This window comes from Manis pentadactyla, chromosome Y (genome assembly GCF_030020395.1).
Source record: "Manis pentadactyla isolate mManPen7 chromosome Y, mManPen7.hap1, whole genome shotgun sequence".
NCBI lineage: Eukaryota > Metazoa > Chordata > Mammalia > Pholidota > Manidae > Manis > Manis pentadactyla.
Genome location: NC_080039.1, coordinates 26,584,107 through 26,608,217, shown reverse-complemented (window position 1 = coordinate 26,608,217; position 24,111 = coordinate 26,584,107). Strand labels below are relative to the sequence as shown.

General features: G+C 36.2%; 1 pseudogene; it reads left to right on the top strand.

Annotated features, from left to right (window-relative positions):
• LOC130682209 (putative bifunctional UDP-N-acetylglucosamine transferase and deubiquitinase ALG13) overlaps positions 1 to 13,768 on the top strand; it is a 40,332-nt pseudogene extending 26,564 nt beyond the window's left edge.
• The last annotated feature ends 10,343 nt before the right edge of the window (positions 13,769 to 24,111 follow it).

Below are 24,111 nucleotides of genomic sequence, written 5' to 3'. Positions count from 1 at the left end.
AATTACTGGAAGAATTAATGCAAACAGGTTAGAGGTTGAGAATTTACTGTGTAATAGCAACAGCCTTATACTTAGACATTGTAGATACAGCATAGCTATTTTTAAAAATGGGAGAGTTGAGAGACCATGTGGTAAGCATTTTTTAATGCTTTCATGAATCATATCAAGTTCACTCAGATTGTTTTGAAACGAATCTTGGCTAAAACAAGAGTGAGTATGGGATATTCTAATTTTATCCCCTCATGTCCTAGCAAACCAGGAGTCTCAATATGGAAGAAAGGTAATACAGATGTGATAAAGAGGCTGAGTAAAAGCTTCTGTGGTCCTAAATTTGAAAGTATCGATATAAACTTAAGGTATTTTATCTTTAAATATATGTGTATTTTTCTTAGCTTTGTCCACAGAAAAGGCCTAGAAATGATGAATAACCTTAGCACTCAATTTGTAGTCTTGAAATACTATTTCTCACTTAAAAAAAAGGTGGGGGCTTTGTGGAGAAATGGCTGCAGGACATGTTCAAGATGAGCCTGGATCATTTTGTCATGGCAGATAGCTAGGAAGAGTTACTAGATTAATGTCAAAAGAACTTAGGAGCTGTCTTGAACAGGTTCCCACTGGCAAAAAATTTGATAATTTAAGCCTCAGCAATGATAATTACAGTAGGTTAGAACACATAAAATGTGTTAAATTTTAAGGTACTTAATGTCTTTAAATTCGTTACCTTAAGAGGATGATAGGAAACCAGTTCATTTTCTTGAACACTGCAAAATTAAGTGAAAGAAGCATTTATCTTGCTTGCCTTATATGAACTGAACCAATGTGTAACCAAATAGTAGTTGAGGGCAAGTGTGTGTGTGTGTGTGTGTGTGTGTGTGTGTGTTATATGTATAGATACATAGAATACTAATATACATGCATATATATATATATATATATGATCAGTGAATAAAAGGGGCAGAACATAATCATTTTGCAGTCCTTACTGAATGGATGGTTATTAAGCAGAAATAGCTGCTGAGATTGCAGAGGCAGTCACATGTTACTTACAGAAGCGCCAAGGGATTTAATCCTAGTCTGATCCAGCCTCCTGGATCCAACTGCCCAATTGCAGGAAATGTGGAAGAACATGTTGAAATGCACCAAGCGTATGTGATCAGCAAAATCCAGACTGGGAAATTTAACAGGTCCAAGGGCCCAGATTCTTAAAAAAAAAAACTGAAAGGAAATGACAGAGGTGGAGAAAGGACCAACAGACTTAAAAGAGATTCAAGACATAAACTTAAAAAAACTATCTAGGGATACATATTTGGGTAACAAAACCCTTAAGACCATAAGGAAAGGATATTATGAAAGGATAACAGTTAATTATGGTGGGAAAGTGAGGGTTATGATTGGAATGGAGCACATGGAATTTTTCTTGAATGGCTGGCAAAGTTTTACTTGACCTTCATAGTGTCCACTTTAAAATAATTCATTTGAAGTGTTTTCTTTGATGTAGAACTTAAAAATTAACTGTTTAGCACAGTGCCTAGAACAAAACCATGCAGTATATGTTAATTACCATAGAAAATTTTCACTGCAAATGTTAATGTAGACCCTGTTTTACTACTTTGTGCTAATTGTAAGGAAAAACCGCTCTGTTTCTAGCAGATGCATGAGCTTATAAAAAAATGAAGTAACAGCTGAATTAAACATAATAATGCCTCACTTACAGTCATCAAACGCTTACTTTTTAAATGCCAAATTGTGTTCTATGTAGATATTTCTAAAAATGTATACTGCCTTCATTTATTTTACTTTTTGTTTTTTGAGTCACTTAGGAACCTCAGCTGTAAGTCTACTAGTTCATGGCTGCTTTTTAGTTATTCTTTATCATTCCCGTCAGTCCTCTAGATGAAACAAATCATATTTCGCATTGTGTTATTCACGTGTTTCTCTGGCACCCCATTTCATCCTGCTTTAAGCCACTTCTTACTTACTAGATGCTATGATTGCATTTAACATGAGTCTCCTCATAAGCATTAAATGCTGTCAACTGAGTTTTGGTAACTTCGAAGGTGCTTGTCAGAGCTGTGACTAGTGACTCATTTGCCTTCGATGCAAGATTTAAAGAAGTGCCAAAAACCCACAATCAACAAGTAGTACTTTAATGCACTATTTAAAAAAATAAAGGTTAATGCAGAAAATATCCATGATAAAGTATTGAAACTTTAAATATAAAATCTGTGTGCCAGGCTTAGGGTGAGTTGAATGAGACATTCATTCTTGGGGGTCATGCAGGTGCAGGCTTGGATCCTGTCTTAATTTAGAATTTTTATATTTTACTTGCCATGGGTTATTTTGAGTGTTAACTTGGTGGCCCCTTCAGTTTTGCACCTCACTACACCTAGGTCCAGGCCTGATCTGTAAGAAGCCGAATCTTACTATGAATATTCATATTCTCCCCTGAAATGTCCTGAAGCACACTGCACCTACAAAGACAAGGGAGAATAAGCATTTTTAGGACATTACATTGGTTTCCACTAATACTTTAGAAAAGTTCCATTGTCCTGGAGTTACCTCTTGAATTATATACCCTTTAAGCCTATAGAGCCCTATTAAAACTGTGCATGAGAATGCTCATGTATCTCTAGAGAGTAGCTAGAAATTATGAAAGCTTTTTCTTAGGGGGTTTATTACATTATGTACTTAGAAGTACGGTGATTTCAGATAAAGTTAACCTCCATATCTCTTCTGCCCTTGATCCTCTCAGGCCCATGAGAACTTACTTAGCTACGTCTGTGTCTAATACTTGGTTTTTATTTAGTGGTCATCACCACATTCTGTCTTCAACTGAGTGAATTTACTCCATTTGCTTTTTTAAAAAGGTGTGATTTGAGTGCTAGTTTAAGAGGAATAAGAGTAAACAAATCCATGAGGTCTTCAAAGCATTTGGAGATGTTCTAAAAATTAGATTCCTTTTCCAAAACTGTACAAGTGGATATTTCTATATGCAAGACAAAACTCCAAAACAGTTGAGCAAGTTTTTAAAGTTTAACTTAGATACAATAAAATTTGTCTTTTGGTGCCCAGTTGTTTAAGTTTTCACAATGCATAGAGTTGTATAACACCACGACCAAAAAAGAAATTTCATCACCCCTAAAGAGCTGTTTATCAAGTTTTATATTACCCTAAGACACAAATTTCCTATTACTATTAGCCTGTAACTGAATAAAGAGTATAGATAAGTGTGTTATTAATATTTATGTCAGTGAATGAAAACAGTGTGGGTTCCTTCTAATACTTGGCCTTATTCCTCATTAAATTACTAGGATAACAAATTCAGCTTGTGTGGACTGTTAGTTGAATTAAGTGTTCTAAAACTGAATTTAAACCTTTATTGAAGAACAAGACTAAATTTTCTATACTCAGGATTAAAATTAAAGTGCAGGTAACAATGATAAAATTTAGTACTTGACTTTCTAAGTCTGTTAAAATGATTCAGTTAAACTTGAAAGGTTCTATCACTCCCCTTTTGTCAAATATGTAACACATTTTCTGGCATACTATGTATATATAGGGATATTTTTACTAGGTTGGAACTGCATTGTTTCCTTTATCATCATAGAGAAATGTATTCATATTTGAACATATTTGTATTTTAATTGTCAAAAACTGACTCCTATATGAATGTTGTTTTTAAAACGTAGTAACAGGTACAGAAATTTTAAAGGGATAAGGTATTTCAGCTAGCCTGTTTTAGATTCTGTACATGCTTAGAAATGGAAATATCATGATTTAGAGTTCCTTATGTTACTCCAATGCTACAAGTAGAAACCTTCAAGGATTACTTCATCTGTAATCTGTGCAATTTAGTCTCTCTTACTAGCTTCTTAATGATCTAAGAGTGGCAGATGTCTGAAAACATCCTTAATTTTGTATTAAGCTAAGTAAAAATTGTGCTTTAATGGTATTATATTTATGTACCTGTTAGCTGATGTTTAAAGTCTTTGGTAGTCAAAGTTCTTCTGTTTCAGATTTTTTTCCTCTTAATTTCAAGTAATTTACATAACTAAAACTAACCTGTAATAAATCCTAGTTTTTAACTGGCTTGTGTAAGAGAATATGGGCAACTTAGCTTCCAAGTTTTTTATTTTAAGTCAAAACATAAGAATTAGAGTTGTTCGACATATTGGGGGTGGAGGAGGAGTAGACAATGAGCTATTGCTTGTAAGGTATTAAGGTTGTGCATTGCTACTTTTTGTTTCTTTTTTAGTGATCACCTCACCATCCTGTCCATACCTCTCTGCTCCTATTCCTGCTGCCTATCTACCAACACCACCTGTTTCTCCTCTTCCTCCTCCTTTTCCTCCTCATCCTTCTTATCCTTCCTATCCTTCCTATTCTCTTTATCCTCTTGAGGACGGAGAGGCTTCAAATTTACCACCTCCACCTCTTCCACCTCCACCTCCACCTTATTCCTGTGATCCAAGTGGCAATGATCTGCCTCAAGGTAAGTAGATTTTGAGACTTGGGTGAGGGTTATTTAGGTCTGAGATGTTTCTCCCTGAAGAACATTCTCAACTGGATATCTTTGCTTTCTCAACTGTTTTTCTTGAAAAGCAGGAGTCGATAACAAATTTTTCTTCATTTCTTAAATTCCTACCGTAAGTGTATGAAGCTGTTGTAATCTTTGGTATTTAGGATTACATACCTAAATGTAATTCCAACTTAATTTCAAAGATTTGGAGAATGTTTTTTTTTTGGAGGAATTGGGGGTCTGATTTGTCGTGGATTTCAGCCATGTGTTGTTTCCTCCATCAAAGTAAAGAGCAGTTTCCCATAGGAAATTCTTTGTTTTACACCTCTGTTTGGCAGTGTTTTTCAAAAGAGATTTGTAGTTGAAAATTGTAGCTTCTTTATACTTTCTTTACTTTAACGTTACCTTGATTTTTTAGCTGGTTCTCTGTTCTGTTTTTTTTCTTCCTAGCCCCTATGGTAGTTACCAAGATCATCTTCACCTCCATTCTTTCCTTTTTCTTTACCTTAAAGCTTCATTATCACCTTTATATAGATGGTTCCTAAATCTGTCTAGCCCTGGCCTCTGAATTTTCAGGTACTTGTGTCTAGCCACTTGCTACATTTGGCTTTCTTACTTTCAAACTCAGTCTGTCTATAATGAAATTCATTGTTATCCCCCTTTTTCTTCTCTCCAGGCTATGTAAAACATGGACTCTTCTTGGTTTCCTGTTTTGTTAATAATGTGTCATTTCTACCTAATTTACCCAGTATCTAAACCCTTACTCCTTCCCTTCACTTACGTACCCCTGCCCAGGATCTACTCAGTTGGCACATAATGCTAATTATACATATTCCAGCATTTTATGAAAATGTTCAAACATACATGAAAGTTGAATTTTAAAATAAATATTGATATATCCACAACCTGGATTTTATCATTAACATTTAACTGTATTTCATGTATCTATCTTTCCCTTCAATCCATCTTATTTTTGGTACATTTCAAAGTAAATTGTAGACTTCAACGTTCTATTGCATAAAAAGTTCAGCATACATATCTTTAACTAGAGTTTGATATTTATTTTTTCTTCTGATGTAAAGTTTACATATAATGAAATGCACAAATCTTAAATGTACACTTGCTGAGTTTTGACAAATAGATACTTGCACCTCTGTAACCTAAATCCTGGTCAAGATAGAAAATACTACCATTATCCCACAAAGTTCCCTTGTGCCCCTTTCTAGTCATTCCCCACCCCTAGCTCCACTTCCTTTAAGAGGCAATCACTGTTCTCTTTTTTCTGCCAGTTTTACCTGCTTTAGAACTTCATGTAAATATAATCATACAGTATGTGCCCTTTGTGGAAGGCTTCTTAAACTCAGCATTATGCTTTTGAGGTTTTTCCATGTTGCTGCATATGTACCAATGGTTGTCCATTGCTTACCAATATAATTTAATTGTATGGATATTCCACAGGTTGTCCATTCTATTAATGGACATCCGGGCTATTTCCAGTTTGGGGTTCTTATGAATAAACCTTCCATGAACATTCTCATAAAAGTCTTTGTGAGCATGTTTTCATTTCCTTTGGGTAAATACCTAGGAGTGGAATTGATGGCTCATAGGTAGGTGTTTGTTTTGTTTTGTGTAAAATAGTTGAACCTTATCTCCTCCTACTTTTTTTTCCCCAAACTTGAACCTTAGCACCTACTTTACAAGAACTCTATTCACCTGGTTTTCTGCTTCTGAGATGGTGATTCCACTGAAATTCTCTCCATCCACTCAATCATTTTCATGATAATCCCCCATTGCATTTCAAAATGATTTTTTTGAATTTTTATGGTCCTTACTGTGCCACTTGTTTTTAACAGCTTGAGCTATAATTCACATACCATATAAGTTTCCCAGTTAAAGTTTACAACTCAGTGGTCTTTAACACATTCACAAATATGTGCAACTATCACTAATTCCGGAATTATTTTATCACCCCAAAAAGAAACCCTATCCGCATTATTAGTCACTCCTCATTCTCGTCCCTGGCAGCCACTATTCTACTTCCTGTCTCCATAGATTTGCCTGTTTTGGACATCTCATATAAGTAGAATCATACAATATGGGGTCTCTTGAAGTTGGCTTTTTTGACTTAGTACAGTGTTTTCAAAAGTCATCCATGATTGTAGCATGTATCTATTCTTCATTCTTTTCTGTGGCTGAATGATCCATTGTATGGATATGCTGCATTTTTCTCTGTTGGTTTATTGACATTTGGGTTTCCACTTTTTTGCTATTGTGAATAATACTGCTCATGATATTTTTTTGAAGAATCATAGATACACCATCTTATGAAGGTTCCACATGAACAACATGTGGTTTCAACATTCACCTGTATTATCAAGTCCACACCACCCCCCACCATTGCAGTCACTGTCTATCAGTGTAGTAAGATGCTATAGAGTCATTGCTTGTCTTTTCCATGCTGTATTGCCTTCCCCATGACCTACCTATACTGTGACTGTGAATTATAGTGCCCCTTAATTCCCTTCTCCCTCTCCACCCACTCTCCACAACCCCTCCCTTTTGGTAACCCCTAGTCCTTTATCAGAGTCTGTGAGTCTGCTGCTGTTTTGTTCCTTCAGTTTTGCTTTGTTGTTAGATTCCACAAATAAGGGAAATCATTTGATACTTGTCTTTCTCTGCTTGGCTTATTTCACTGAGCATAATACTCTCCAGCTCCATCCATGTTGTTGCAAATGGTAGGATTCCTTTTCTTCTTATGGCTGAAAAATATTCCATTGTGTATATGCCACATCTTCTTTATCCATTCTTCTACTGATGGACACTTAGGTTGTTTCCATATCTTGGCTATTGTAAATAGTGCTGTGATACACATAGGGATGCATATGTCTTTTTGAATCAGGGATGTTGTTTTCTTCGGGTAAATTCCTGAGGTGGAATTACTGGGTTCAGTGGTATTTCTATTTTTAGTGTTTTGAGGAACATCCATACTGCTTTCCACAATGGTTGGATTAGTTTATATTCCCACCAGCAGTGTAGGAGGGCTCCCCTTCCCCTCATCCTTACCAGTGTTTGTTGTTTCTTGTCTTTTGGATGTTGGCTCTCCTAACTGGTGTGAGGTGATTCCTCATTGTGGTTTTAAGTTGCATTTCCCTGATAATTAGCGATGTGGGGCATGTTTTCGTGTGCCTGTTGGCCATCTGAATTTCATCTTTGGAGAAGTGTCTGTTCAGATCCTCGGCCCATTTTTTAATCGGGTTATTTATTATTTGGGTGTTGAGGCATGCTAGCTCTTCATATATTTTGGATGTTAACCCCTTGTCGGATAAATCACTTACAAATATATTCTCCCACACTGTAGGATGCCTTTTTGTTCTGCTGATGGTGTCCTTTGCCATACAGAAGCTTTTTAGTTTGATGTAGTCCCGCTTGTTCATTTTTTATTTTGTTTCTGCTAAGGATATTTGTATACAAGTTCTGTGTGGCTGTATATATATATATGCTGAGGAGTAGAATCTCATGCCATTTGTGAATTTCCTGCTATTATCTTTTCATATTTTTTTAGCTAGAGCCTTAGGCTTTATACTATACTCCCACAAAATAGTCAAAATACAAGCTGATTCTTCAAAGTGGTGTTATGTATGTTTTTAGAGTTTCCAACTTAAGAAAGCTGTTTTCTGAGAGTTCATTTGTTAGTGGAGCACGTTACCTTATTTATGAGAATGTATATGTATTCCAGGTCAGTCAGTGAAGATAAATACAGAGAGAGAACGGGAATGCTGTGACTGTTTCCCCTCCTACCATACCATCTAGTTTTTGTTCACTTGTGAAATATTTTAAGTTCTGTGTCTGGAAAAATTTTATCACCTTAGGATATAACTTCTTTTGAGTTACCTTCTTAATTGCCTCCTCTTTTTGGAGTTCTAGGGGTTGCAAATTGGTCATGTTAAATAAAAGCAAGATGAATTGTTTCATACACTTATCTCAAAAGGCATCACTAATCCTAGCATTGGGAGAGCATTCATTTGTACAGTGTGGAGCTCCATTAATAGAGGACCAATATGATTGCTTATGTAGTAGATTTGTATTAAAGTAAAATTTTAGCCTTGAGACAAGCATGAAAATACCTCTACTGCATTTTTTCTAAATATTAGCCAACGTGGCATTCCTGTAATGTCTGCCTAATACTAAGAATAGAATTAAAATACGTATTTGGTAAATTAAACTTTGGATCAGAAAATGGTCTCTATAGTGATAGGTAAGTAGTCATTTACATTTACTAAGGGAGACTTGAGGGTGATGTTAATGTGTTGATAAGGTATCTACCTAATACTCAAAGAAAAGCTTCTAAGTGTTCTAATTGCTTATGTCTTGTAATCACTAAAATTCAAATTTTTAATTTTAGATATGAAAGTTCTGCAGTACTATTTCAATCTGGGATTGCAGGTAAGAGTCATGTTAAAATTGCTTTGATAAAGTCTGTTGTATTAAAAATGAAGCTGTTTTGATAAGCAGACTCTTGAACTTTAATAGCCAAGAATACTGACAGGGGCCTAAAAGTTTAATTCCTGTCTTTCATAATGTATCTCTGAAGGTGATGCAGGTCAGTTTTCTACTTTAGCCTCATAGTGCTTCAGTTTCTCTTAAAAATAGTTGTTAAATTATGGTGAGTAGGGGCTCTAAGCACCCCAGCTTTGGCATATATTGGCCTCCACATTTAATATACGCCAATCCTTCATTATGTTGTTCTGTCTCAAAATAACAAATGGATTATTTTTCCATACTTAAAACATTTTTATGAATATTTCTGCATTTCATTGGAAAAGTAATCAGACTAATTCAAAGACATTTAGAGAGCTCTATTATTTTTAAAGTGTTCATATACATACGTAATTGCCAAACGCTGATTTCACTACCCTGAATCGTTGAAGGGGTTTACTGACAGATATGTTAATGTCACTGACAGGTGTTTCTGATTTCAGGAAAGACCTCTTTTATCATTTCAGCCATCATTTTCTCCCTGAAATACACTTGACTTCTGATACAACAAGATGGCATATTTCCTGAAAAGAAATAATACATCTTAAGGTCTGGTGAATGATCCAGTCTACTGGATAATGTTCAGAATAGTTCATATTCCCAAACATGGATTTCTCTAAAACCTTGGACATACCATTTCAGAAAACTATATTCTCTGACTGTCACACATTTTTAAATTGAGTAGTGTGTGTTTGGTTCTTCAAGACTATATTTCTTAAATGCAGTTTCAGGAATTGAAAAATAAACTATTTTCCCCTTCAGTTATGTTAGTTTATTATAGTCACATATGGAAATGTAACTCATTCCACAAGGTATGGCATTTTAAAATATTCTGCATTTTACATCATGGGAATGCAAATAAATGCAGAATAGATATTTTAATGATTTTTCATATTAAAAGTAATAGCATTCATTGTCATTAATTTCAGAAATGCTAAAACAGCCAAATTATAACCACTGTACACTGATGTGTTTCCTTACAGCTTATATACTTTTTTACAAAATATGCACTGCTATATAATTTTATAAATTTTTAAGTTAACAATGTGAGCACTTTTTTTCTATTACAGCATTTTCATATTGCCTCTATTTGAATTCATCATTCCGTTTCCTGTTGTCAAATAGTTGGGTTGTTCATTCTTTTTTTGCTTTTAAAAATAATGCTATGAAAGACATCTTTGTATACAGGTCATTGTGTGTATCTCTAATTAGGATGCTTTCTTAAAAGAATTTCTAGGTCCAACTATGAGATTGGGATGCTGGAAAATATCCTAAAAGTTATAATAGAGAATAGATTTATTAAATGTCATATCTTTTAGGTCAAAAAGTCATTGCTACCCCACCTAAAAATCATGGCCCAACTTTTTTTTAAGTGAGTAACCATACTATTTTAAGAAAAGGTAACCGTAAAGTATGTGTGTTTTCCCTCTCTTATCTAAGTGCTATCACCACAACTACTGGCACTCCTTGGTCTATGTGCCATATATGCACCAGCAGCGGCAGCTTCATGTACAGAATTATCCAGGCTATACTGAGACACCTTCTCTGGCAGACCAAACCAGTTCTCAGTTGTACAGTGAGGTGGAGAGCCAAGATGGCACACAGGCAGAAGCATCAGCAAGTGGTGAGTATATAGTAAGATTGCCTGCAAGAAAGACAATTAGATTTTATTGTAAATAATAGTCTTCAGGTATTTCATTAGGTCTATATACCAGAGCAGTGTTTCTCAAAGCATGCTATGCGTGTCCTTTAGGGTCTGTGAGACCCTTTTAAGGGATCCATGAGGCCCAAAGTATTCATCATCATACACAGATTTTAGTGGTCTCTTTCACTGTGTTATATTTGCACTGAGGGTGCAAAAATCAGTGGTGGGTAAAACTTCTTGTGCCTAAGCCCCAAATCAAGGCAGGAGCAATGAAACTGTGTGCTAGTAATCAGTATCTTGTTCATTCCCACACACATAATACAAAAAAATGCCAGTTTTAATTTTTGTTTCATCAAAGATACTCTTACTTCTATTAAATCTTTATCATTGAATAATTGTACCTATTCTGTGTAACAAAATGGTAAGTAGTAATAAGCACTCTGCATATTGATGACCACCTTAAAAGGATTTGTGAGGTTGAGTTCTGATCTGAACTAGCTTTTTTCATATAACACTATTTTTACTTGAAAAAATGATGGACTGACTATGGTTATTCAGACTTGGGGATCTGGCAGACATTTTCTCAAATGAACAATGTGAGCCTGTCATTACAGGTAAAACTACTGGTAGTATTTGTGGTCCAAGGTAACAATTACAGTTTTTGAATAAAAATTAAAGTTTTTGAAAACTTGTCTTCCACTATGAGTTTGACAGCTTCCTAGTACTTAACTCTCGTAATAAGATAGATGGGTCTATTAATGAATGTCGTTTTTTTACACTGTATAATGAAGTGTGTCAACATTTGGAAGATCTGCATATCTCAGTGAAATAATATTTTCTCTTTTACCAATGTATAATGTCACCTGTGCATGATTTTGTAACATCTCTCAAAAGTACAAGATAAAACTGTATTTTAATACTGACAGAGTACAAAAAGTCCACATTGCTACCGACCTTTAAAAAACTACCACTTACCTAGTTTGGGTGTAGTGTCAGAAGTTATCTACAATTACCTGGAAAGGCTAGTTATTTGAAGACTTCCCTTCCTTCCAACTACAAATCTGTATGAGGCCAGATTTTCTTCATATACTCCAACCAAAACAACATTATCATGATCGATTAAATGCAGAAGCAGATAAGAGAATCCAGCTGTCTATATTCAGCCATACATTAGAGATTTGCACAAGTGTAAAACAATGCCACTTGTCTCAATTTTTGTTTTGGAAAATCATTTTCTGTAAAAATTTTGTGTTACCAGTAGTGGGCTTATTTTTACATGAATTAAATATTCTTAACTTTCTTAGTTTATTTCCTAATACAGTAAATATTGATAGTTATAACCCACATAAGCAAAAGCTATTTCAGATCCTAAATTTTTAAGTATGTAAAGGAATCCTCAGACTGTTGTACCACACCATAAAGATGGTTGCTCTGTCTATGAGTTCACAGTATAACGTGAGGAGGCAATATGAAGGATTGAGAACAGGATCTTTGGACTGCCCTTGGAAAGAGTCAGCAGGAGGTGGAAGAAAGGATGTAGACTAACCTAACCAAATCTGTTTCCCATCCAGCACTGCTCGCTTGATGGTGGCGATCTTGGCTGAGTTACTTAACCTCCCTAACTATCTGTAAAATGGGAAATACTTGATTTGCCAGGATTGTTCTAAGAACTAAATGAGAGAGATACCCTGTATCTATATACTAAACACATAAGTATACTGTGTCGGGGTCATGTGAGGAATATGAATATTCTTCCTTCCCTTTTTATTTTAAAACATACTAATGGTTTTGGAACTTTAGCCTTATGGAATCTTAATCCTAGTCTGGTGTTGTGATGTGGCCTGTGGTAATAAAAATTAAAAAGTTTCAACCTTTAATGTATTTTTGTACCATGTACCATTTATAAATTTTCAATTGTAGTAAACCATGAGACCTTGGCAGTCTTAATTTCACAGAATGAGCTAATCTATGTTATCCCAAGTAATGAACGACTCCTTTTTGTTACTATTTATATAGTCACTATAGCAGGGTCAGAACAGCGTCTGTGTCCACTAAAACTGACTTAAGGTAGCTAAAGTGCTGTAAAACTAAACTTAGGCTAATATCTTTATGACATTCAAGACATGACACTTAAATTGTTGGTCTTTTAGGGTGCTCTTTAGACCTTTACCTTAAAGTGTAGGCTAGATGGTATAGACACCCAAGTTTTCTTTATTAAGGTATCATTAATACATACTCTTATGAAGTTTTAATGTGAAAAACAATGTCATAACTACATTCACGCATTTATCAAGTCCCCCCAATACCCCATTGCAGTCACTGTCCATTAGTGAAGTAAGATGCAGATGCCACAGAGTCACTACTTTAGACATCTGAATTTTTAATTGCTTAAGAAATACAGAATAGTTATTTGGATGATATGCATTACACTGAAAGCTATTGAATAACTTAATTGCAACTGACTGTTAAAAGAATTTAATTGACTAGAAGGACTCTAGAGAAAGTAGCATCTAGTCTGTTTTGGTACTTATATGATCCCAGAGAGAGAGTTGTCTCTAGGCAGAATATATTTGACACATTATATACACAAAACACACACTTTTTTAAGGAAATTTTCATACAATCTTCTGATAACCTCTCTTAAATTACCAACGCTGATATCTAAAGTGCTCCCACCATAATTGTTGTGATCTTTCCTATATTTAGTGATAAATTTTATTTTTACCTGTAAGATCATCCATTTATGTTGGTGTTTTGTGTATCTTTGTATATAAAGCATACTGTTCATGTTCTTTATTTCAGATACTTTTCCAGATGCTGACCCTGCACCTGTGCCTCATGGAGCAGTCCAGTATCCAGTGATGTCAGATCCCTTTGGGCAGCCTTCTTTGCTTGGTTTTGAATCCTGCCTTCCTGTTGTGCCTTATTATCCTTATGGTTTCCCTTGGCATCCAGTTGGTGCAGCATGTGGTGGTTCTTGTCATATTCATGGTACTATGAGACCTGGGCCAGTTGGCTATATCGCTTCACCTCCATTAGCTTCTCATCATGTACCTCAGAATATGTAAGATTCAGCAGTATGAAGCATTAACACTGCTATTTTTCTTGCTGTTCTGGTTTTTAAAAATTGTTTTATGTTAGTGTTTGAGTTAGGTGGTTAGAGTGGTTACTATTATATTTGTCTTTAAAATTATTTTATCTTCTGGTTTAAAATAGTACTTTAAAATAAAGGAGTATTACTCTGCGTTGTGGTTAAGGAAATTGAGGTGGATGTGCAGCTAGCCACATACTGAGCATACTTCATTGTATTCAACTGTTTTCCTTTCAGCAGGCTTGTCAACTGTATTAGCTGATGGTACCAACTGATAAAAAGAATAAATCACATGAACTATATCCTTGGTTCAGATATTAAATACCATATTAAACCATGAAAAGTGCAACAACTGCTTTTTTATGAAACCAAGAGCATTTGCTTCTGGGTAACTAGCAGTATTGAATTCTTTCTTAATTTTCTGAACTGAGTTGTATTCTGCGATAACCATTTCAAAGGCACATGGTGCTGTGCTTTAGATTTATCCCATATGCTCTGTTTAATACTGGATTTATGTAAGTGTTCTACTGCACACTACTGAATTGGTGTTCTTTGCAGTTAGCAGTGAATAAAATTTGCATTTAAAATTGCTCAAATTAGTGTGATTTTCTTTTCACTTTTTCCTGGCAGCAAAGAGTAACAGACATTTGATTGTTCCAGTATGTTTTCTTCCACTAGTACTTTGGTTGCAAAACAACAAATTTATGGCAAGAATTGATGGGACCAGTTGAAAAGTTATTTGATTGTAAGATACTGCAGTGCTTGTACTACCATATCTGGTTGTTTTCCCTTGAGAATGTTTCTTTTTAGGTTGCATTTTTTTAAGTCTGTTTACTTCCTTCTGGAACTTTGATCCAGACTTACTTTCTCATTATCCTGTACTTCCAGTTGTTATTTCTTTCAGTTTTTGTTTTTAGACTTGTATCTCTCCAGGCCTGCCTTGTCTCTGACTTCGTGAGATGTATTTCATTAGCCTTTCTGCCTTCTCCCTTTCATCTACCTAAAGACCAGAAGATTCTTCTGAGTCAGTTCTCTGAGGACTAATTGATCATGAATGCTTTGCAGTTTCTCACCTGACAAACATCTATTTAAAGTCTATTCTTTGGTTGCCACAAAAGTTATTTATATTGTCTTAATATTTATAAAGTCTTTATATTAAGATCATTAATGCTTGTCCTTTCCAACCTTGAGTTACACCCCAGGCAAAAAATATTGAGACTTTGGGACTTGAGCTGCTGTAACAGCTGAAAGAACTGGACTGGAATCCATTTCAAAAAAGGTATCATATCTTCAATGTGCTGTTCTCGAGACGAATGATATTAATGAGTTCCAAATCAGTGACCTAGTTAAGGCTTGTGCTTCATAAGACACGGAACTGGTTTTGTTTTGTTTTTGCATCCTTGATCTTAAATCCTTTTGTACAAGTATGTGACAACTTTAGTAAAGAGAGATGGAAGGCAGTGCGTGTACTGGCTTCATAACAATTTGTCTATTAGTGTTTTAGCTTCTCTGCTAATCTCCTGTTTTATACAGGTACAAATTGTTTTATGTTTCAAGGGAAGATTTGCTTTGTCAAGCTTAAAACATGGAGCAGTCTCTGTCTAACATTTTTCTATGCTAATGTTTCTGAAACACACATGATTCTCAACAAATGAATTGTCCTGTACCTTCAACTGTCAGTGATTCACTAAATTAGCTTCTAAGGGGTGTTTTAGATTATTGCAGTCTTGAGAACGTGGGCCTGGAAACTGGTTTTAAGACAGGCACACTTGTCTTAGGCTTCCACTTGGTTTGCTTTTAATTTTAAACTTGTAGGTTGCTGTGGTCTGTTACTAATTAATGCAATTTGATGAGATGCTTGTTAAATTACAAACCAGGGATCAGTGGTGTCTACTAGATCAGCTTAATTGTTACTGTCACCTGTGTTAAAGTCACCAGCATTTATGGTCTGTTTAAATCATCCAAGTATAGTCTACACTTGTTTATGTATTACAGTCTTCTCAGAGAAATAATCAAGGAGTATACACTGATCCTTTTATTGTCTTGGGGGTAGGGAAGATGGAGGTAACCTGTTGTCTTGCCAGTGGGTTTCATCCCTGGGCAAGTTCGCTGTGGATTCAGTGTGACCAAAGAAACTGACAGCAAAACGTTCTCTGGGGTGGAAGGGTTTATTACCCGGCTTGTTCTCTGGTGGTAGGTCGAGCACTAGCGTCTCTGCCTCCACCCAGAGCACTGGGCCAAGTTCTCTATGTAACGCAATGATAGCTTACTGTCTAAAGGTATGGAAGCAGCAGCCCAGCAACAGGCCAGTTACATCATCAGGTGGTTTGAATACTAAAAATTAAACATAAGATTTTAGAGAGGGTGACATGAAATGTCTATAGGTAGGTACCTTGTTAATATATCTGGGGGTTAAGGCAACCCTATACTGTAGGCAGCTATTGGTAAATTCTGTAATTCTCAAGAATATTCACTAGCTACATGTAGCTACATGGATTTTTTTTAATCCATGACATTTATTTGTAGTTAAAATTAATTGAAGTGAGCAAACCATTTTAGGTTTTACTGCTTCATTGTGTTTTCTAATCACCACCACTCTGAGTTCACTTTTCTCCTAATGTTGCCAGACTAGAGCTTGAAAACCAAGCAATCCTTTACTATTGAACAGCTTTTTGTTTTTTTAATTTTAACTCTTTCCTGTTAGGTGGCTCTTGCCACTGGCTAAACCTTTTGTGAAAATGGAGTGAGTTCAACAATATTAAAGTTAAAGTGAATAAATTCTTATGAATTTAGGCCAGTCAATAAAAATGTTAAGATCTATTTTAGCCAGATATTACTGATTAACAATATTGATTTATTGGTGTTAAGTGAGTGTTCAGCCCTTGTACCTAATCAACAGGCAGATCTTTTCTTGGGGACCTTTTGGCTTTTTCAAACTATGTAATACAGGCTTTTCACATTGTTTACAGAATTATAGAAAAGTTTCTGTCCTAGTAATCTGGTAGTAAAGTTTTAGACTTAAAAAGAAAACTAATGTGTTTTGCAACACCATGGATGAATATAGAGGGTATTATGCTCAGTTAAATAAGCCAGGTAGAGGAAGACAAATACCACAGGATTTCTCTTACTTGTGGAGTATAACAACAAAGCAAAACAGAAGAAACAAAATACCAGGAGGCTCATGGACACCAAGAAGGGACTAATGATTACCAAAGGGGAGGTGTTGGGGAGCATGGGGGTGTGGTTGGAGGAAGGGGACTAAGGGGCACAATAGTTCACAATCATACTATAGGTTGGTCACAGGAACAGTAGTACAGCATGGAGAATACAATGAATGATTCTGTAATGTTTTCCAGTGTTTACGAATAGCGATTGCACTAGAGGGGATGAGGACTAGATAACATGGATAAATGTTGAACCACTGTATTTGAAACTAACATAAGATTGTATGTCAGTGATACTTTAGTAAACAAAATAACGAATGTTTTGTTTCCTTGTTGGTATATTAGCCTGATCAAAGTGACGATTTTTATCCTGACAAATTTCAGTTATGTAAGATGAATAAGTTCTAGAGATCTGCTGTACAACTTTGTTTCTATAGATAACAATACTGTATTACACTTCAAAATATGTTAAGAGGGTAGCTCTCATGGTAAGTGTTCTTAGCACAATAGAAATAAAATGTTCTATCACATGTATAGCCCTACCAAAAAGAACTCCACCGTTTTATATTCAGTTGTTTCGCTTACTTCTGCAGTTGAACTTTGTTTCAATTTTCTTTCATTCCTTAGCTCTGCTGAAATAGTTTCAGCTACCCAAAAAGTTTTCCTCCTAGTTGTTTTGAAGCATAATGTAGATCTGGCTTTTGTTAACCGAGTTCTTTTCCTTTGCTCACTGCATATTTTCCAGTGTTTTATTTTGAAAAAATTTAAACGTAATAGGAAGTTGAAATAATTGTGCAATGAGCATCTGTATATCCACCACCTAGTTTCTACAATTAACATTTACTCTACCTGCCTTATAAATCCTTATTTTTGATGCATTACAAAGAAAATTGCAAACTTAAGTACAGTTCACCCTTAAATATTTCAGCATGCGTCTTGTTAACTAGAAGTCAGTGTTAAAAGGTTTTTCTCTTTTTTCTCTTGTAAAGTTTCCATGCACTGCAATGCATGAATAGGTGTTTGATGCAGTAAATTTTGACAAATGACACATCTGTGAAACTCAAGCTCTTATCAAGGTAACATTTCCATAACTCAAGAAAATTCCCCCATGCTCCTTCCCAATTCCTGCTTCCCTGATCCCCACCCCTATTCAACCACTGTTCTTCTGATATATCCCCCATCATAGATTAGTTTCTATTTTTCACAGTGTATGTATATGAATCAGAGTATGTGTTCATTTGCATAAGGCTTCTTTCAGCATAATGTATTTGGAATTCCATCAATGTTGTGTCAGTATTTCCCTTTTATTACTGAGCAGCATTCATTGTAAAGAAATGCCATTGTTTGTCCATTCTGTTGATGGACACCGGGGACATTTCCAGCTTTTAGATATGAATAAAACTAAACCTTTTTGTACAAGTCTTTATTAGCATTTGTTTTCATTCCTCTTGGAATGGAACTGCTTGGTCTTTAAGTTAGGTGTATATTTAGTTTTTTAAGGAACTGCAGAACATTCTTCTAAAGTAGTGCCAGTTTACACTCCCACCAGCAATGTATGACAGTTCCACTTTTCATCCTGGTTAAGATTTGGTGGTGTCAGTTTTTTTGCTTGTAGCCATTCCGGTGGGTGTGTAGTAAGTGATATCTTGTTATGGTTTTAATTTGCATTTCCCTGATTGTGTTTAGCATTTCTTCACTTGTTTATTTGCTAGTTGTATATATTCCCTTTTGAAGTATATTCAAATTGTGTTCTATTATTGAGTTATAGGAGTTCATTGTGTATGTTGGTTGCAGAGCTTTTTCAGATATTAATTTTTAATTGTCCTGAATTATCTAACCAATATATAAATGTTACATACCCAATCATGCTTAAAAGAAATTAGGCCAGGACTTGGAAGTGAGTTTTTTGACTGAAAGGGAAATAAGCTATTCTGGTATGCTAACCAGTGCTCTGGTGGCCTAAAAGTTAATATTGATTAGTAAAAATAAAAGGCAGTAAAACTTAAGGAATCTAAATTAATGAGGGGAAAGCTAATTGCTGAAAAGTCTATTACTACAAAATCTTAAAAAGAAATATCAACTGATACTTGAGGAAATATTGCCCAAATGTACCCAGATTATACTAGTTTAATAATGATCCGCTTGATCCAGTTTACGTGTATTCTCACCCACAGATTCAAACTGTTCTGTATAACATGTGTCATATTTGGGGTACTCTTTTAAGAAATTTCCAGGAGAAGGCCTGTAAGTTTTCTCAGTGTTGTAAGCTATAGCTTTATAGCTGTATTGGTCCTGTCATATCATCATCTCCAACTTCTTTATAAATGCTTATTCAATTCTTAAATATTCAATAGTCACAGCTTGGTTTAATGGGAAACACAAGTTAGAATGATACTTATTTTCAATCATCTATTTTTTCAAATATATTGGAATGGGGAGGTCTCCTTTAAGTGTTTCTGCTGTTTCAATGATAGTGTAAAATGCATTGTTTATAAGTGTTTATTAATAATAGGTGGCTATGATTACATTGGAAAAGGAACAAAACACCTTAATCTGAGCAGCCGTACATTTCAGGGAAAAAATGGAATGCTCTATTTTTGTTTATACTGAAGATAAAAATACACAAAATCATTTTATTGAACAAGATTTTTTTGAACACATTTAAGGATGACACTGAATTTGCACTTCTTACAGAAAGTATTTAAAGTTATAGTTACTCAAGGAGGTTTTAGTTTTCAAAATGGTATTCTGCAAAGCCAAAGTGTGATTTACACAACTACATTTGAAATTTTCCATGTTCATGGTTAAGCTCAGGAGATACAATTTTAGCCTTAAGTTTGATGCAAACATTTTCTGTATGGTGATTTGTGATTGAGGTCTCCAGCTAGGCTAAGAAAGTGAATGAAACACCACTGGTTTTCTACTGTTCTTTTTCGTCTATCAAATGTTACCTCCAAACTACATTGTTTGTTTCAAATGGGAAGAAACTCTTCATCCTCAATTTCAACCCTGTGGAGAAATATTTGAAACAATCCTGTGAAAAGTTTAAATACTGATATTTTCTTGAATACTGCCGCTGGTGCACACTCTTATAAGAAGGACAAAATTCTTTCACTTGAGAAGGGTGTGTCTGTTTATCCTTGTCTGAATTAAAATTTCCTTGAAAAAGTCTTTGTGTTTAGGTTGAAATAAGAGAACATACAGCTTTACTTTTACTATCCTAAAAGAGTAATTTGAACAGTTAAAGTTTTTAAAACGATTTGTCAAGTTGGATTGCCTTTAACATTAAAACCACAGACTAACTAATGTGTTAACCCTTTGGGTTTCGAGGTTTCCTCATGAACTGACACAGCATTCATTTTAAGTGCCATTGGTTCCATTGGTCCTATCGGACACTTGAGAATTCTGCCTCTCTTGACCAAGTATACTAAACACAGTTACCACTCTGCTTGTTGGACAACAGGCTACATTGCTTTAGCTATTTAAATTGATCACTTAATACATGTTGTAAAAGGAAATCCTACAAGGTGTGACCACAGAGTGATCAAGCTGTACTTTCATGTGACTAGATCGTATACAGGAAATACCTAGTCCAGACATGTGATTTTCAAATGACCTGAAAATTCAGCTGCTGCTGTCCTCCTACTAGAGTAGCAGCCTACTTCTGCTACCAAAGATTCCGGAGCCCAAAACTCTCCCTTCCATTTTTCTTTGACAGCTGGGCTTTTCTTCCTGCTGGAGTCTAGTTACACAGTGTCATTCCTTATGGATCAAATAAGCTTTGGGTTGCCAATTCTGGGTTTGTTTACAACATAAGCCTTCGAAACTGGGAATGTGTTTTACTGTTAAACACAGATGTTTCAAGGGTTCACTCAGGGTCTTTCCCAAAGCAGTGGAGGTTCTATTCCTAAATACCATATTTTCTCATGTCTCCTCCTTGGGAGACTATAAACTTACTCTGGTAAGGCTCCCACATTTCAAGCATGTTTGATAGTAGCTAGATTCCAGACTGCAAAGAGGAACAAGGACTCTTAGGGGTGTTGGAAATTTTTGTATTGTGATTTTTGTGGTGATCCCAGGGATATATATAACTGAAAATTCACTGAATTATACGCTTTTAAATGGGTAAAGGTAATTGTAACCAGTAAAGTTAAATAAGTTGATTTCTCAATATTAAGTTGAGAAAAAAAGGACTGGATGTCTCACTGTTTTATAGTGGTGCCTATCAAAATGCCTTTTGTGTATTATCACTTGAGCCAGAAAAAGTAGAACTCATTTTGATCACCCAATTTTTTACCTAATATGGATCTAAAATTACTTTTGAACATTTCTAGAAATTTAATCATATAAGATGATGATTTTCTACCATGGAGGATATTCAGAGGTTGTATTGTGGATTTTGAAAGTCCTCCCAAAAGCAGAAGTCCATGGTGATTTGACTAACGCCAGAATTTGAATATGGGTACAGCTTCAGGTAAACTGCTCTAAATAACAACGTTCATTTGGGTGTGTAAATTCTGGCATGTTTATGAAAATACCAGTCTCATTTATACCCTCACTTCATGTGTTTATTTCAAATATGTGATTCTAAAATATGACACCAGATGTAGAATCTAGATTTCTCTCATGCCAACCAATTTTCCCTTTTGTTTCCTCTCATAGAGTTTTGGCAAATTCATTTATTAGATAAAACTTGGAGAAATCAATCCTTCCAGTAATTGCTCAAATGTGCATATTTAGAGAAGCCAGTCAATATTTCATAGTTTAAAATGTAATCGTATTTTGTGTCTGATGTGTTCAACTAAGGAACATGTGATCACTAGGGGAGAACTTGCTATGATATGAAATTCAACCTAAATATTTACAATTCATAGCTAGTTTTAATATACTGTTACACTTCTGGGTTTTGTTGAGGGGGAAAATGATGTTGATAATGTTTTAATCCAGAAACATTTTTTCCCCATGGGAAGCACCATGTCATTTTGGTCAGCTAAAATGTTTGACAGTTTGGTGGCCTTATGTTTTAAAGTGCCTATCCGTGCTTGTCCTTACTTTGAAAACTTTTCTGTTTCTTTGCTACCACCATGTAAGTACCTCAAGTTCATCCCACAAACATCCAAAGCCTCTTTTTTATCTTGTCTTCCAAAGGTTAGTTTTAAAGGTTGAATAAGACCAGAGAACTGCCAAGAGGGTTTCTAGGTTGGAAAGCAACCAGCGGCAGTGAGTATTTTGGGAATATAATGAACTTTGTGGGAAAAGACATAAAATGGCCCAGCCTTTCTTAAATGTATGTGCAAGTGGTTGGCCACTTCATGCTAAAATAAAAGTCACACTGCCATACAGTCATTCAAGTGCCACTAAGGGTGATGCCTTTGTATGTGTGTGTGTGCATGTGCTGAGGTACAGCTCCTGGGATGTTAGGTTGCCCTGAAAACTGCTCATAGATAAAGTCAAAGGGGAAAATATGCTGCAAATTGGTGAAAATGACCTTCACACTGCAGGCCATTGTTACCTCTTCATTTCATCTTTTTTGGCGCTGCAAGGTTGTTTGGAATTGTAAAGTCTTTTTGACCGTAAGTGATGAGGGTAAAGCAGATGTGCAACAATCATGGATTTATGAAGGTTGATTATAATGGTCAAAAGTTGCAGGCACATTCTGTTATTACATAAATTGTTTGCCTTTCGTTTGTGTAATAACAGGAAGCTTCTACAGAGCTTTCACAACTTTTCACAGGTAAGAAAACTACCTTTTGATATAAGGGCATTTCACTTAACTTTATATTTAAACATAATTATTAATATGTTCATGTCTCAAGTACCATAAGCACTGATGGTATAGCTTCAGAAAAAGACCACAACTTACAGACAATAAATGAAAACATATAAATCCACTCTAGAGTGGGAATAAAACAAATATAATGAGCTTGAAAATCCTAGAACATGGAGGAGCCAAGATGGCGACATGAGTAGGGCAGTGGAAATCTCCTCCCAAAACCATATATATTTTTGAAAATACAACAAATACAACTATTCCTAAAAGTGGCACCAGAGGATACAGTACAACAGCCAGGCTACATCTACATCTGTGAGGACTTGGCATCTCAGGAAGCGGGTAAGATACAAGCTGCGGCCTGCGGGACCCAAGCGCTTCCCCAACCCCAGCTCCCTGGCGGGAGGGGAGGAGTCAGAGCGGGAAGGGAGTGGAAGCCCAGGACTGCTCAATAACCAGGCCTAGTAATCCACACCGGGAGCACAGACACACATTGCATGGTGCGCTGGATACTGGGGAAACGGGATAGTAAAATCTGCGAGCAGGTCCCTGCAGCCGGCTCCCCTGGGACAAAAGAAAAGCAAGTGATTTTTGAAAGTCTTAAAGGGACAGAGGCCTCACAGCCGGATGGAAATGTCACGGCACACTTGGCCCAGCAGGCTGGGAATCCTGAGGAACTCCAGGCACCCCAGCCCCCTGGGAGGCAACGCAGCCCTGAAGCCCCTCACGGCAAAAGCAGCCTGCTGTTCATTCCCCCTCTGGCATGGCCCCACCACAGCGGCTGAGCAGCCTGAGAGCAGCCGTGCCCACAGCAGCTGCCCAGGCCAGTCCCAGGGCTGTCAGTAGCGAGCAGCTTCTCGGCACAGAGGCACGAAGGGGTGCCATTCTCGCAGGAGAGCACATTTGGCGCACCTCCTGTCCATGCAGGGCTCTGGGCTACCCAGAGGGCTGCTCCCAGTGTGCAGGGAACCAACACAGGCAGCAGAGAGGGGCAGGGCGGCCAGCAAGCAGGAAGGGACTTTGTTCTCCCAGCTAACACATGTGCAACCTGCCTGCGACTACCTCTATCGCCATGAAAAGGCAGAAGAATTTGGTGAGTCCAGAATCACCCAGACAAACCCTGAGAGAGGAGGGCCTGGGGGGACATATAACCAATCTTCCTGAAAAAGAATTCAAAATGAAGGTCATAACCATGCTGATGGACCTGCAGAGAAATATGCAAGAGCTAAAGGAACAAGTTAGGAGGAAGAATACAGAAATAAAAGACTCTCTGGAAGGACTTTTAAGAGCAGACTGGATGAGGTGCAAGAGACCATTAATGGAATAGAAATCAGACAACAGGAATACAGAGAAGCTGAGGCAGAGAGAGATACTAGGATTTCGAGG